This window comes from Erpetoichthys calabaricus, chromosome 12 (assembly GCF_900747795.2).
Source record: "Erpetoichthys calabaricus chromosome 12, fErpCal1.3, whole genome shotgun sequence".
Lineage (NCBI taxonomy): Eukaryota > Metazoa > Chordata > Cladistia > Polypteriformes > Polypteridae > Erpetoichthys > Erpetoichthys calabaricus.
In genome coordinates this window covers 34,317,574-34,335,307 of record NC_041405.2, presented here as the reverse complement: position 1 = coordinate 34,335,307, position 17,734 = coordinate 34,317,574, and the positions used below count along the sequence as shown (strand labels likewise).

The 17,734-nt window shown below is 36.8% G+C and overlaps 1 protein-coding gene across 1 annotated transcript in view; it reads left to right on the top strand.

Moving 5' to 3' along the window:
* Nucleotides 1-17,734, top strand: part of emp1 (epithelial membrane protein 1) — a 36,812-nt gene that overhangs the window by 3,106 nt on the left and 15,972 nt on the right. The window lies entirely within an intron of this gene.

Sequence of the window (17,734 nt, the reverse complement as noted above, 5' to 3'; positions counted from 1 at the left end):
GTCAATTTAAGTCACAAATCAACCAAGGATTTGGGAGGAACGCTGGAGTATCTAATGAAAAAAAACACATGATCTGTGAGGTAGCAGTGCTAACCAGTGTGCTACTGTGTCTTGTAAAATATTTAATACATGATAAATAACAATGTGTACATGCTCATGCCCAATAAAGTTTTAAGTTTTTCATTCTAAGTAAGGTGAAAAAGTCCTTTTTAACACTGTATGGTTGTGTAGTTAAAGAAAAAAAGGTTGTAAGTGTAATTGCTTATTACGTGCTTGTGTTGACATTTAATTTTTTTTCCATTTCAAACAAGCGTTTTATAAGTTCAATATTCGATCTTGTTGTTTCAATAATGCTGATAGAATTTCATAAGTGGAATGCTGTATAGAGTAATAGTTGTTAAAAGTAGTATAAAAGTACAATATAAAATTCAATGTACATTATACAATACAGAAAACAACATACAGTATGTTATGCATTGGTAGACAACAATGCATTATACAGCATAATGAAAAACGCAATATTTAAAGTTATCCTTATAATATGTACAAATCAGTTTGTTAGGGTACTTTTTTCTGCAACTGACTGAAAACAAGTTGTGTGTGGTATTTTTGCAATACTCTATCATGGTACAGGCTTCATTATCACAGCTTTTGGTAGATCTCTTCAAATGATGGTAAGTTATCCTATGTTTTTTTATTTTTATTTATTAATTAATTTATTTTTATGAAAGTGCTACAAACCTCAAAATGGCCTTTCTGATTGATTTGTGTTGCCTTATCACACAGTGATGCCATCAGTCAGGAAACCTGCTGTATCCCAGTGACATCAACACGACACTATATGGGAATTTGTATACTAGAGTGAGGAGAATTATCATTCAGCATATTATGAGTGCACACCCATTTCAAAACGATACATAAAGTATGTATCATTAGATTGTGTGTACATATGGAATACATTTTACAGATCTGAAGAATATTGGGTCTTTAAAACTGCTACTAAACAGGTGCACAGTTTTAAGTTATTTAGATTTCTGAATGAAAACTTAAATTTCATGTCAGTCGTTTATTTCTTAACATTTGAAGAGGTTCAGGAACATTCAACTTGGAAAATCATGACAACAGTTTGTCAGGGTCTTTTTAATGAATGAAATGCTGGGTATTTGGTGATCATGTTTTTTCATCTGTATACGTTATAAATTTTTATCTTTTTCACATTCAAAGGCATCACTTGCCTTTTTACCTTCCCTTTTTGTTTTCTCAATAAGAGCATGGATTAAGATTTTTTTTAACTCTTTTTGGTTTGAATTTAAAGAAGTCAATGAAAATGACATCTACTACAATTCTTTGATAAAATGCTTTTTTTTTTACCTCCACTTCATAAAAAGCCTTGAAAAAACAAAGATTGGTGTAAAAAATTATGAAATATAAACTGTAAGTTATTTTCTGCTTACCACATGTCTTTGTGTGGACTGCACTGTGACTGCTACTGAACATTTGTGGTATTTTATTTGAGAAGAGTAAATAAATTAGGTTTGATAAAGAAAACCGGATAAAACTGACAGTCTTGAGATTTGTGGTACGTAAGGGTGTGCATATTAGAGCAGCAGGGCATGGCAATGCTTGTGACTGTCAGGTCTTGTGCACTCAACAGCTTACAGTAGCCAAGATTAAAATGCTCTTTTTGTTCCCCTATGTTCCTATGTCATTGTGTAGTTGGGCCTTCGTCTGAGGAAGCAGTCAATACTAGCTCAAGAAAAGTCTGAAAAGGCCTTGTTTCAGGCTTCCATCTGAGAAGCTGTGGCTTTTAACAGTTTGAGCTCTTCCATGTTGTGAAAGCTCTGGTTTGAGGTTATGTCCCTCTTCATTATCCTTGTGTTGGGCAATCACATTTCTTATGTTTGAATTCTGTATACCTTTTCCCATGAAGACTGCCATAAGAACCTGAATAGTTTAAGTTACCCACACACTTATTTTTGCTATTTGCTACTAAATCTTCATTTTGATCATTTGTAGATGTTATTCTGTGCCTGGGTAAAGAATGATTGGTTGTACATGTTTGTATGAAAAAGTCAGTTTTACCAATGTGACAGTTGAAATAGGAAGATCCATAAGGGTTAAATAATGACTTTAGGAACCATATTTTATAGGTTCAATTTTCATTCCCTGTTTTATTTACTAGGCTAGTCTAAGCTACTTTTAATGATTTTTTTGAGTAAGTAGCAGTAGTGTTACTAATTAGCACCCTTTCATCAAGAAGGATCATCAGATCATAGCGATTTAGCACCACACCTCTCTCTGTGCAAGTCAGATTTCAATTAATGAACATCATTCAGCTGAACACAGTTACATGGTCTTAGCTGTCATAATTAATATTTATACTATCATTGTAGTCGACAGATCCCAGCTCCATTGTCTCTTCTCTGGTCAAATGCAGGAGTAGATTACAGGTTACCAACAATACATTACAAAATATTTTGAAAAGTGCTGATTTTAGATTTCAACCACTTTGCTTTTCTTATAATGCTTTATCACATTAAATCTGTGAGGCATCTCTGCCTTGAGGTCTTAGAGTAATATTTCGTAATGCTTCATCTGATTGTATTAAAGCTAGATTTCAGCACATCATGATGCCTCTTTTGTGATTAGTAAAGAATCTCAGAAAGATAAATACAATTTCTCCATGTATATACCGTAGGTTCAAATGTAAATTATCTTCAAAATATGTTGCAATGATTTAGTATTTCATGTGGAACAGAAGTAGGTTAGGTTTTGGTTTAGGTTTAGGTTTAGGTTTAGGTTTATTTGTCATATATAGGTTAACACAGGTGTCAACATACAATGAAATGTATATGACGAGAAAAACAAGTCAAGTAAAGTACAGTACTAGTTAATTTTTTAAAAACGTCACCCTAAAAGAAGGCTTAAAAAGAAAGTCAACCCCTTTCAGAATTCTAATGCTCAAGTTTTTAACCCTAGTGAAATCTCTTTTCACACGTCTACTTTTGTTGCATTCTTTTAAATTCAGACATCCCTCAACCCCGACCTTTGACTCTTGTACCATTAGAAAGAAGCAGATACAGTATTCTAGCAAAGCAACTTCATGTGTTAAATATCACCCATTCACTTACTTTTATGCAGCTCTTGCTGATAGGAACTTAGTAATCTGATAGATAATTATGCTATTTCTTTTACTGAAAAATATAAGTGATAAGAAAGTAAACACATGTATTTCTTCTCAAAAATAAAAACGTTGCAACTTACATATTAACATGTAGCTACATTTTCATTTTAAGCTTTTTTAGACCACACCCAAGAGCAGGCGTTTAAGTATGCCTTGTGTCTGCATAGACTATGGAAATATTAGCAGCAGAACATAATTCTGCATGCTTTAAATATTCAGATCTGCTTTAACCTGCCCTGCTGAGCACACACTCACTTGATTCCTTGAATCTCGAGTTCCCGTTCAACTTTGCAAAACTCTGGAATTTTCAGGCTGTGTAGAGCTTTACAACACTGCCCTCTTAAAACCAAATTGCGTATATTCCCATACACAACCTATGTATTTTCTAGACACAAAACAGGAGGTAATTATTATTTAAATATTGTAGCCAGTCTGATACAGGGTTGTAGAGGGCAAGACATATCTCAGAAATGGGCCCTGCTGCATGGACGGTTTGTGAACATCAGCCCAGTGTACATAAAAATCAGTGCATTATACTGTCATTTTGTGTATTGACTCATATACTATAGATAGTCAACCTGAATTTGAAACCACATTGCAGCCTCAATTCTCAACAACAGTGGGCAAGTGGAAGTTCCACAGCAGGGTTTTTTCAGATGTGAGTCATTTCCATAAAGTTAGACTTTATACACTTATTGGTGAGTTGTAGGTGTCAGTGATTACAGTGCAAGAATGTGGAAGAATACAGTTTCAGTTCTGACAGAATGGATTTAAAGAAAATCCTTAAGCAGAACTGTCAGGCATTGAACTATTAAAGAGGTGTCAACTTTTTGCAATGAATTTTTTACTTAAATCACATGAGCATGCACTGTTTAGTTAATTGTTATAGTGGCTATGTTACCCTAATAATGTTTTAAATTAGATGCCCATTACCCCCTTATTTGATGAAATTCATCAATCTAATACATTTTTGTTTTTAATAAATAAAACAATATATGTAGTGTTTAATGGTAAAAGAAAAATAACCTGAATCTGTGTACTTAACTGCAGGTTAGGTTAAGTGGTGATTCCAAGTTGTCCCGTGCAAGAGTGGGCTCTGTGATCAACTAGCAGCCTATCCAGGGCTGATATGTGCTGTGTATTGAAGGGATAGGCTATGGACACCCACAAGTCTGAATTATTTCATTAAGTAAATCTCACAATGTTTTGTTATGTTGTGACTGCATAACCCTTTGAATCAGTGATTTTGTTTTTCTTTTACAATGCATGAAAGTACAAACAAAGAAGTGTCCCAGTGACTACAGTATTTGATGTACACTATTTGAAAAGAAATGTGATACTCTTGGAATATGTTGGCAATGAATAGTACATAGCTATCCAGTACAAAACCCAAATAACTCAGCCAGAGTTTATAGGACTTCAGTTTTGCAGCTGTGAGTAGTAGTTACCTTCAAGCAGCTATCATTCACATAGTACATACTTATGGCTTTTACTTATGTATAGTTTAATCAGTGAGAACATTTTTTAAAAAGTCTGTTCACACACTAATCATTACGGTTAAGTTTTTTCATGTGTTAGATCATTTGCCCCTCCTTTTTAGCTGTTATTCATAAATTAAAATGTAGCTGGGGGACATTAACTGTTTAATGTTAGAACCGTAAATATTACATAGAAAAGCATCCATTGGATAGGCCAAGCATCACAAGAGTGACTGAATCTGTGAGCAAACAACAATTGGGCAGTTTGGCTTCTAAAATGTGCAGTATACATGAATGTAAGGTGCAGAAAGTAGGGGACAGAAATAGGAAGCCCAAACTAATGACTGACAAAGCAAGGGTTTGAGAAAAATCCTGGAGCACCACACAGGATATTATCGAAACACATTAACTAAAGTAGATATATTTTCTAGTTATTATTAAAACAGAGTGCTTTTACTTTCTGGTCCCACAGACTGTATAGCTCTATAAAAAGTCACTACAGGTCTTTATAGTGTGACTGAGATGACCGGAGAGGCACATTTTTGCCATGTGTTTTTGTACTTGTTAAATTTGCTGTCTATGCAGTGTAATTTTCACTTACTTGTAAATTGCCTTTACCACTGAGAGTAGGTTAATCATAAAGATTATTGCATATTGCATGCTCGGCATGCACATCAAAAAATAGTTTCACTTAGTAATTTGCTTATCTTAAAGATTTTGTAACAGGCAGCATGTTACACTTAAAAGAACACCTAATGTAAAAGTACACAGCTGCAATGACTTTTGCCTTATGGAATCCATTCACTGATTGATATATTCATCAAGGCATTTTGCATATGTATACAGTAGTGGCCGATTTTTACTGTTACTGTAAAATAACAATACTACCTTCTCTGCCAATAACCATGCTTGTTTTGCTTATAAGTATTGGAAAAGATCACAGACACCCCCCCCCCCCCAAAAAAAACTTTTTCTTTATGTCAGCAATCACCGAGTCATGTATCTTTCAGCCAATAACAATGAAAAGAATGTCCTTGCTACTTTTCCCAAGGTTCCTTCCATTTTTTTTTCCCTACAAGGGTTTTTTTGGGAGTTTTCTTCTTGTCTTCTTAGAGAGTCAAGGCTGGGGGGCTGTCAAAAGGCAGGGCCCATTTAAGCCCATTGTGGCACTTCTTGTGTGATTTTGGGCTATATACTGTAAAAATAAATGGTATTGTATTTTGAATGATTATCACGGTCCTTAGTCTGCGCTCCGGTCCTAATTTGGGATCCTGAGGTGGTTCGTCATGTGGTGGGTGCGGCAACACGCTGTATCAGTGCATGCTCCCAACCTTACATTCATCAACTAGATAGGTTAAGTAAATGTTTAATGGTCATAACTCATCAAGATATTTATTCATAATTATTACCGGAAAACAGGTTTTTACTGGCAGAAGATAACCACAGAGTGAATCAAGGAGAAATTACAACCAACCAAAAACCGTACTCTTTGAAGTCTAATAATGATTTGCTACAGGCAAAGGGTATACATATATTAAAGCAATAACATTTTCTTAAAAAAGAACTGATATTCTTCAAACATTTAAAAATTTGCAAATATAAAACCTGTATATACTGGTACAGTATGTCACTTTGACATAGGTTACACTTAAAGGCTGTATCATGCCATGGATCACCCACTGAGCAGATGGTGGCTTTCTCTACAGGAACTGGCCAATCACCATATTTCTGTGTCAATGTTCCGGATGTTCTAGTTTTCTGTGTGATTACATTGATAATTACAATAGCATCTTTTCTTGTATTAACCACGGGGCTTATAAGCTGATAGTGATTTCATGTGAATTTATTTCACTATCAATTATTGCCTCCATGTTGTCATCCATTACTCATAGACTTGATTAGTTTTGCATTTTTTCTGTATTTAATACTAAATATGTACGTCTTTGCATATGTTACATGCCGCTTTGCACGTTATGTTAGTAAATCAAAGAGCATCCTGAAAAATCTGTCATGGTACTGATATGATAGGATAGCTAGAATTTTTGGAAAGTAACATGGAATGGAATCAGAAGAGTATGAACTCTCTATTATAGGATATGAAAATGTTTACCACAGTGAGAACGAGGGAATAAATTGAATGGATGTATCTAATTTCCAGATTGTACACCTTTGTAACCATTTGAACTTTAATATTTCACATGCACATTAACAGGCTGTAGAAACAATAAATATATATGGTGATGCTGCTTCCTGCTCAGCCTTGTACCTTTATTATACTTTATGCTCTATTTACTACCAAATGGCAGTGTTTAATTGAAGAAATAACCAGATTTAATTTATTTCAAACTCAACAAGTAAAGGATATAGAAGATCTTGAAGGACTTTACCAAAAATTAATAACATAAGCATGCAATGTAACATTCACTTATTGTTTTTTTTTTTAGATAATGAAAAACATTCTATTTTAAAGTGGCTATTTCAATTGATTATTTAGATAACCAAAGAAAAAGTTAAAGTATTCAGCTCCTGCTAAACAGAGCTGTATTTCATAGAATGGATGTGGGGTTGCTATTTTCCAAAATCAAATTCTGATTTTTCAGTTTGAGTAGACAGTGTTCACTCTTTCTCCCATAAATTCATGTTTTATAAAACACAAGCACTACTAGACTGTGTGAGTGATATATTTTCTGCAGCTGTGTTTTATTTTAAAGGTGATGTTCAGAATTAATTAATTCTTATTTGATGGATAAATAATGTCTTATATAACAGATAATGTGTAAATTGCCTTCTGCAACATACTGTACATTATCTGTTTTACTATCAAAAACCCATTTCTCTTTCTTGTAAAGCATTGCTCCTAAGTCCACCACCACTACTGCAATAGGCTCTGGCAACCCTGATTTGGATTAAGTAGGTTTGAAAATGTATGTAAATAATTTAGAACTATCTTGGACTTTTGTTATCTCTAATTTTACTGTAAAACATAAGGTAAAAAAAAAACAAAAACATTTGGACCCATGGTTCTGTTAACAGGTATAATTCCGCCATTGAACACTTTGGTTATTCCCTATCATGATGAACAAATCCTAGTAGTTAAGTGGTGTGTGTGAATTCATGCACTGTTTAATTATCTAATGTATGCATTATAAAGTGTATAAATCTGTTATTTTACAAAATGCCTAGGAACTGTAAAACGTTATGATGCAGAATGAGTATTAGTTAAAAACTTTAACAGGTTGTTCTATGACTAATGCACTGATTCTGGTTCATACATACAGCGCATGAATGATTCCACAGTTTCAAATGCAAATATTTTAGAAGACTTGTGATGAACATTGTGTTTGGGACTTTATGATTCAATAATTCCAATGAATTCAAGAAATATAACTCAGTCAATTATCAAATAATTATGACTTGTATCAGAAGAGGAAACGGTGTAAAGAAATATATGGTTTTCCTGCTAATGTTCTCTTCCATTCTTTTTAATCCATTGTGGCTCACCTAATTCAATTTTAGGCTGACAGCATTGGTTTGAAAGGGGGAACCAACCTTGAATGCAACGCACATATTTTTCCCATTTGGATTGTAGGTGTCATAGTGACTTAAGTAATTCTTCAAAAGAAAACAAGTTTTATTGTTTCGTTTTATGTCAAGTCATGTCATCCAAAAGTCCATCATCATTACATGAATCGTTTAGAACAGAATTGAAAGGCTGTTTCACACATTAACTGGTTTAAATTTGCATCATCATAGAATAACTGCCTATTCTGTAAAATAACTGGTTAATTTTTAAAATGTCCTGTTTATTTTGTACAAACACATCATATTAATGTGTTGAAAACCAAGTTTTTCTATGGAATAAGAGTATAACTCACTGGTAGCTTGTTTATCCAAAAAAAGTGAGACTTTTTCTTTCTATTTTAAAATATGCTTATGAGTTCTATATATTAATTGGTAGCATACAAAAGGTAAAAGTGTGTTCCTCGAGATACCTGGACTTGTAGACAGGAAAGAGGGTTTGTCACCAATTGCAAACAAAGTTGAAACAGGCAGGTCATGTGGTGTAGTGATTAAGGGTGTAAGTTTGCGACCCTGAGGTTATGGATTCAAATCCTGCTACTGACACTGCGCAAGTCACTCCACCTGCCTGTGCTCCAAATGAACATCATAAAAAAAAGAACTGTAACCAACTGTATCTCAAATGTTGGAAATTACTTTGAATAAAGGTGCCAGGTAAATGTAAAGCAAATGAAAAAAGGATTAGTGGTGTTAGGCTATCCCCTTCAGCATTCTATAAATAGAAGGGAAAAGATGTGTGAGGGAGCACAACCCCTTCATTATTGCTGCTGTAGTAATTATTACTTTTGTTCCTGTGCTTTCTGATAGACATCTCTTCTTTTAGTTGGGAATTGGACAAGAGAGATCCCATTCTCCCTTATTATATGTGACTGCATAAGCAGATAGCTTTGATATTCATGTTTGAAATATGTGTTCACTATTTTTAGGGTCTGTTCAACCCTTTAAAATTGTTAACAACATCACATATTGGTTGTTTTATTTCTTTTTCCTTTGGAATGTTTATGTTTTAAAAAAATGTAAGTTTTGTTTTTTTTTTTTTACTTTAGTGTTATTTACTATATAATAAAATCCTAAGGTTTCTGTATTGTGTCTGGTGCCTCAGAGCAATAGGATTGGTCAGTTTGGCTTTGGTGGCATAATAGAAAGGGTAAGTGGGAGTTTAAGAAACACATGGAGAAGTAAAGGTGGAGGAGGCATGCTGAGAGACACCTTTAAATGCAGGAAGTATTAAAGTGGATAGAAGTTGAGCAAGGCCCCTCGATATGTCAGACTCTTAGAGGCAGGCTTGATGGAAATGCGCTCCATAGAGGGAGCGCCGGTCAAGAGAGGTTCAGACACATACAGATACTGAGGAAAGGTGCTGAAGGCACACATAGGGCAAGAGGTACGAAATATTTTTAAATTTATCCTAATGCCTGTCTTCAAATGGTAATATAGATAGTCATATTATAACTTGTAAATATGTAAGCAATTTCAACCTATATTCAGTGAGTAAAACTATACCAAAATACCACAAATGTAAGTGTATGGCTAATAGAACATATTTTAATTGATTGTAAAATCACAGTGGCTGAATGCTATCTGTTTAGAAGCATGGAGATCCATGTTTATTTTTGAAAGAAGCAAAAATGACCAATAATTCTGAAGTGTTTTTTAATGAAAATTAAAATGTGGGGGCGGCAGGGTGGCACAGTGGGTAGCGCTGCTGCCTCGCAGTTAGGAGACCTGGGTTCGCTTCCCGGGTCCTCCCTGCATGGAGTTTGCATGTTCTCCCTGTGTCTGCGTGGGTTTCCTCTGGGTGCTCCGGTTTCCTCCCACAGTCCAAAGACTTGCAGGTTAGGTGCATTGGTGATTCTAAATTGTCCCTAGTGTGTGTGTGTGTGTGTGTGCGCACCCTGCGGTGGGCTGGTGCCCTGCCTGGGGTTTGTTTCCTGCTCCAGCAGACCCCCCCCCCCCCACATGACCCTGTAGTTAGGATATAGCGAGTTGGATGATGGATGGATGGATTAAAATGTGGTTTTAAATGACAGAAAAATCTGATTCCTGCATTTCAAGCATAAGACTAAAAAATCTACTCTATTACATTTATGGTATATTATGAAAAAAAAAACACACACACACAAAGTACAAATAAAATTGTACTGTGCATGCCATTTAATAACACTTATTCAGACTTTCACATTGCATTATGAAAAAATATGGATGGCAGCACATCACTGAAGTATTGCATAGGTTTTAGTTAGGGATGCACCGATACCGAAACGGGTATCTGGTATCGGCCTCGATACCACATTTTCTAAAGTACTCGTACTCGTTAAAAGTCCCCCGATACCGGGGACCGATACCACGGTCTGAGAAATGTCTATGTTTGAGCGGCGTGTAAGGGGTTAATCACAGGCGCCGAGTGCCCGCCCCCAGGCCCCGGCTGCAGCTCAGAGCGGGGAGAAGGCGAGGCGAGACATGTCAGCCGTGTGGAACTATTTCAAAGTGAATGAAGACGACAAAACAAAGGCGGACTGCAAATTGTGCTCAGCGAAATTGTCCAGAGGAGGCTCAAAAGGTAGCGCATTTAACACAAGTAATTTAATCAAGCACCTAAAATCCCAACACGACAACGAGTACAAAGAGTTTACCCACGCTTCTAAACCAACACAACCCACGCTGCAGCAAACTCTTGCAAGACGAGAGAAAATGTCCAGAGACAATCCACGTGCTGTGAAAATAACACAGGCAATTATCGAGTACATTGCATTGACTGACCAGCCACTCTCGGAGGTAGAAAATGTGGGATTCCTGCGTCTCCTCCGTGTTCTGGAGCCCAGATATGATGTCCCAAGCCGCCGCTACATGACTGACACGGAGCTGCCTAAACTAAACATATCCACAGCCTACTGCAAGCCTCCTCTGCGTTTAGTTTCACCACGGATATTTGGACAAGCAGTGTTAGCCCCGTGTCGCTAATTAGTCTAACCTCCCAGTGGATAGACGAGAGTTTCTTGTTTTTTTTGTTAAATTATATGACTAAAGCTGTTACCTGTAAATTTAAATCATGTTTTTATTAAGTACTCGGTATCAGCGAGTACTGAAATGCAAGTACTCGTACTCGTATTCCATCCATCCAGCCATTTTCCAACCCGCTGAATCCGAACACAGGGTCACGGGGGTCTGCTGGAGCCAATCCCAGCCAACACAGGGCACAAGGCAGGAACCAATCCTGGGCAGGGTGCCAACCCACTGCAGGACACACACAAACACACCCACACACCAGGGCCAATTTAGAATTGCCAATCCACCTAACCTGCATGTCTTTGGACGGAAACCGGAGAGCCCAGAGGAAACCCACGCAGACACGGGGAGAACATGCAAACTCCACGCAGGGAGGACCCGGGAAGTGAACCCAGGTCCCCAGATCTCCCAACTGCGAGGCAGCAGCGCTACCCACTGCGCCACCGTGCCGCCCTCGTACTTGTACTCGTTTTACAAAAAAGTGGTATCGGTGCATCCCTAGTTTTAGTTATACTGCCCATTCTTGAAAATTCTTATTCACTACATGGATGGAAACAGCAAGACAGAATCGAGTGAGCATATGTACGTTCAGCAACCTTTCACATATGGCCACATTTAATCAGAGTCTACTGAGGACAGAGAAGCCGTAAAGTCACTCACATGACTCGTATCCGCATTCATTCATTTTCCAAAGCTGCATATCCCAATAAATTGTTACAGGTGTTTGCAAGTATACCAGGCAAGAGTCAAAGGTCGGTCTCATTCTCACACTAGTCTGATTTAAAGTTAATAGGAAGGAAAGAAGAGTTAAGTCAAATATTTTAGGCTAGAAATGAAGTTTCTAGATTATTACATTCATTTGCATTTATCTAAAACAGTGGAGTGTTTTACTTTTCTTTAGTAAGAAATAATTGATTGAAAGTGCAAGTGTGAATGTACATTTTTATTGTGCCTGCCAAGCCAAAAAAAGTCTTAGGCAGCAGTGAAAAGCTTGGCTTTCCCTTGATTAGCCACAATCATTGCACTTTGACTAATTTAATGAAGAACTCATCATTTCTTAAACTGCTGTCGCTGTGTTTAAGAGTTTCTGAAACTTAGTAAAACTGCACGTTTTGTTCAATACTGTGCAAATACAGAACAACTGCAAATCAATGGGTGTTTCCCAAGTTACTAATTACGGAACATCCTATTACAATTTGCATCTTGTAACTGTGCTAAATTGTAATCAGATTCAGTCCCCAAAGTATTGGCTCACACCTTGAATAATGATTGCTTATTTATGCAGCACAACACTACAGCATTGCTGGAGGCTATTTATCAATCAGCTAAGGTGTATTTATCTTTGAGGATGAACTAGAAACCTTTAGGCAGACTGAGAATTAGTTGACTCATAAAGGCAGATAGTACGAGACAAACATGCACTCCACATATGTGCAGCATCCCAAGAATTTACCAGTAAATGGCTGCTGCGAAGGCATGTGTGAACAAATTTGAGCCAAAAATCCTTGAAAAAGTCAAATAGACATTTTCCAAGGTCAATATCTAGTATACTTGAACTGAATAATGTCAGTCATTTTCCAACCTGCTATATCCTAACACAGGGTCACCGGGATCTGCTGGAGCCAATCCCAGCCAACACAGGGTGCAAGGCAGGAAACAAACCTCGGGCAGGGTGCCAGCCCACTACAGGGCGCACACACACCCACACACCAAGCACACACTAGGGACAATTTAGAATCACCAATGCACCTAACCTGCATGTCTTTGGACTGTGGGAGGAAACCGGAGCACCCGGAGGAAACCCACGCAGACACGGGGAGAACATGCAAACTCCACGCAGGGAGGGCCAGGGATGTGAACCCAGGACTGAATAATGTAGAGACAGAAAATGAACAAATGAATGATAGACAGGGTATCATGGTCAAAAAAATGTCCATTTTAGTGTAATCTGGAACAAATGCACAAAATTAGGGTAGAGTGGTGGCTCTGAGGCTAGGGATCTGCACTGGCAATCGGAAGGTTGCTGGTTTGAATCCCTTAAAGGCCAATAGGGACTCTGCTCTGTTGGGCCCTTGAGCAAGGCCCTTAACCTGCAATTGCTGAGCACTTTGAGTAGTGAGAAAAGCACTATATAAATGCAAAGAATTATTATTATAAAAGAATTATTATTATTATTAAAATTGCTGGGAAACACATGCAAAATGTCTTCATATTCAACTAGCTACTGATTGAGTGCTCTGGTCGTAAGAGACTAACAACTTTGTTTTGCAAGATTTACTACTGGAAAAATGTCTGGAAATTTCAGAAGAAGGAAATTGTTCAGTTGCTGTTTTCTAACTCTGGCAGGAGTGCTTGGCAGTAAAGTGGCTTTTGAAGCATAGTGTGTGACTGGTGCTCATCAGGTCAGAACTGAGCTCTTTGCAAGTTTACTGTAATAACACAGAAGCATACATCTTCACATCTTATCTGCTCCATCTTTGGCTTTGCTATTTTTAATTTGATTAATAAGAAAGCAGTAATGTAAGATAAGCTCAGACGAGAAGTGAAGAAGTGTTTAGGTCCCTGCTTCGATCATCTTATTGCTGAGGCTGATAAAGTTGTACAGAAGGTATTTAAGTATACCACCAGTGATGTCTGCTGCACTCTCAGTTGACGATCAGAACCGTATTTCCATCTGGTCAATTAGATAGAACAATTACGTTGAGCAGGACAGTTTATAGGGATGTACTGGTGGGCATGACAGTTAGCAAAAAGGTGGACCGAGTCAGGATAGTTTCATTAATCTTCATGTGAGTGTGCAACTTCTGGACTTTATGGAGAATGGACTCTCATGTTACTTCGTAGGCCCTTCCAACAATACCTTCTCTATAATTAATTCCTCAAAAATTCAGCTGAGCAGCCTCATTCTTCACAAAATGAAATAGTTTTTTTACTTCTGTAATAATATTTTGAATAATTACAAGTCGAAACAACTACCTGATTGAAATGTATGTTTTTTTACAGTTTTGTCTCCTATTCCAAGAGAATATTTTTAGTTTGTTCATAAAGAATTATCTAGTAGTTGAAACCTGTTTTTTAGTATTTCAGTGTTTAAATAGTGATTTTAAGAAAGTACCGGTAATATGATGATAAATTATTTTAAAATTATTGGTCAACTTTAAATACTGTATTTTCAAATTTGTATAAACAGCTCCCAAATGGAACTTCACTGTTCTAAAGTCTGACCCAAAGATGGAACTCCTCAGCCATCTAAGTTAACATATGAAGCGTTAACAGGTCTTACTCTTGTTTTGAGTGTGAGGGAGAGGAAAACACACCACACTATGTACCTCTGTTGTTTTTAGACATTTACATCACAGTGTAATAAAAAAAAAAAACAGTATCTGTGCAATCTTAATACATAATTCGCCAGTCTCCTCACTCACTCACTCACTCACATCCGTCCGAAGCCGAATGTGCAGTTGCCTTCTGCACAGCTGCCCGAAAAACCTTATGAGACCGACATCGTGACAGGCGGCGGATTTACGGCCGCGAAAATTCAAAGAGAAAGGCGACTTCGACCGACATCCAACCCCAACATCGCAGGAGGCGGCGGATTTACGGCCGCAAAAATTCAAAGAGAAAGGCGACTTCAATTAAAGCTCTAGAGGCCTGAAAGGTGATTTCGACTACAGCTCAAGCCTAATTACGCATTCATTCAATACAACTAAATCAGGTTTGTGGTGCTTATACTTATTATATATTATACTATTCCACTCGTTCCCGTTTCATCTTACGTTGTTGAAACGGGCTCTTTGTCTAGTTATTCATAAACAGCCCACACTTGATGAATCTTAAAATGTATTGTCTTTTCTGCAGACTTATACTATGCAATATTAAACACTCAATGCTGGTGCAAAATGTAATATTCATTTACTTTTATGAGAAATGAAGAAACTTTTTAAAACATTTCTGTAACATATTATATACCATTGGTTCTCAACCTGTGGTACACATGCCACTGTTGCTATACTAGGAGCTGCCAGGTGGCGTGTAAGAGAACACACACACCAAAAAAGGCAAACATGGGTATAGTAAGAGACCTACTGTGCAAGAGGCACAAAAAGAAGCTGTCACGGGTACAGTTATAGCTTTAGAGCGAAGCGTAAGAATCCTTCTTTATTTTCAGGAAACACACACAAAAAAATTTACACTTTTATCCATTTGTGAAAATCTCAAAGGTAGCCTTAAAGTTGCAATAAATCTAAAATAAAATGAGATAAATATTTAGAGAAGTAAAGCATCAGGAGTCCGTGACATTTAAAAATTGAGATAATTTGACGTCTCCTTTAAATATTATTCTTCGATAAGGGGTTTTTAACCGGCTAATGTTTTTTCCATACACTGATGCAATCTCACAACAGCACATGTCACCAGCTGGATGAAGCGATTTTTTGACAAACCTGATTTGAAAAGTGCACTGTTATAAAAGTGTCATTAAAGAGTCTGTGTGAATGAAAATATCCTAATTTATTTTGGTATTCCCTAATTCACAAACCAAAGTCATAATAATGTTTACATTTTTAAAGTGTTTATTTATCGCTTAGTGGGGGGAAACTGTGAGTGAATAAATATAGTAAATGCACATGGTAAGATAAATTGTTTGGTCTACAATGATTTTGATTACAACCTTATGCTGAAATCCCTAATCCAATAAAGCCCCCTTATTTGTTGTTATCCTGGGGGATATTAGCCCCTTCTCTGCCACATATGCAATTCAAGCTCTGAACAGTGTTTTTTTTTGTAGATTAAAAGTATGGACATTTTAGGTATTATTATATTAATTCCATCTTATGCTAACTATATTGTTCATACACTGATAAAACAATTCATTAAAAAATTTGTAAAAAAAAAAAAAAAATTAAACACTTACATCAGCACAAAAACAATCTGTAATACCTTGTTACCTCCTCCCCAATATAATATTTTGGGAATGGTGCTGGACAGGAAACATCACCTTTAGTTTTACCTAATAAGAGTTCAGTACTCATTTAACAAAATTCTGCAATAAAGTAGTGCAATAAAACATTTCAATTTCTGGGTGTGGACCCCCTGATTTATTTATACCTGTAATTAAACAAAAGAAGATATGCACTGTTCCTTCTTTAGCAGGGAAGGTTTTTAGAAAACAGGCATGACTTGATAGATGATAGTCTGGTTCCCAGCCCCACTGTACGCAATGAAGCCAGGATAGCATCCACCTTCTCATGATGGTAAATTACTGGAACGAGAAAATGGATTGCTGTATATACAGAAAGAACAGCTCTCATTTCCCTGGCTGTGCTAATTGCTCAGCCATATTATATGTAAAAGTATGAGCTCTGGGCAAATAAAAACTCTTTATTGCTTCTGCTTAAGAGATTCAAAAGTGAGATGTTAGAAGTCATTTAGCATTTGTATTTTCTACAGTTTTGTTAAAGGCTAAAATATATTTTTATTATTGGTCACATCAAATTTGTCAATAAAGTAGAGAACTAAACAAGGAATTCTAATGCATCTTAACACTTTCTCTTTCATGTTGCTACAGTTCCAGAATGTGTCATATTAATTTATAAAGAATGGGATCCTCAGACTGTTCAGTATTTCCACACTTTTATGCAACCACCTCTGCCATAGGAGAATTTTTGACTGCAGTATGTAATTGTGTATTGTTTGTGTTTACAATTCATCGGTAGTGGAAGGATTAAAACTGAAAAAATAACACACATAAAGCAGGATAAATATACTTCATATTGCTCATTCATTTATTCATTCAACTTTTCAGGGATTTAAAGTCAAAGGCAAAAAATATATATTCACTTGGATACATTTCTGGCATATTAGAAGTTTAATAAAACCCTTTCCAGAATTAGCAAATTGTCCATTCATTATCCAACCCGCTATATCCTAAGGGTCACGAGGGTCTGTTGGAGCCAATCCCAGCCAACACAGAGCACAAGGCAGGAAACAAACCCCGGGCAGGCTACCAGACCACCACAGGGCACGCACACCAAGCACACACTAGGGACACACACACCTCGACACACAAAGCACACACTAGGGACAATTTAGAATCGCCAATGCACCTAACCTGCATGTCTTTGGACTGGGGAGAACATGCAAACTCCACGCAGGGAGGACCCGGGATGTGAACCCAGGTTTCCTAACTGCAAGGCAGCAGCGCTATCCACTGTGCCACCCTAGCAAATTATTATGATTTTAAAATTTTCCCCTCCTTCTCATTTAAAAGTGTTTTGCGCTGTTTCTTTAGAGTTCATGCAACCTAAATTCAGTGAGATTTTAGGGAAGGTAAATACTAAAGCAGGCTCTTTATAATAAAGTGTAAGTAGTATTGCCACCAGTCATACATCAACAGCTGGGAGACATCAGCAGAAAGCTTGAGGTCAGCCTCAATATTATCTGATTTCTTGCACTGAATTGGTAAATATATATTCACAAATGCATAAAT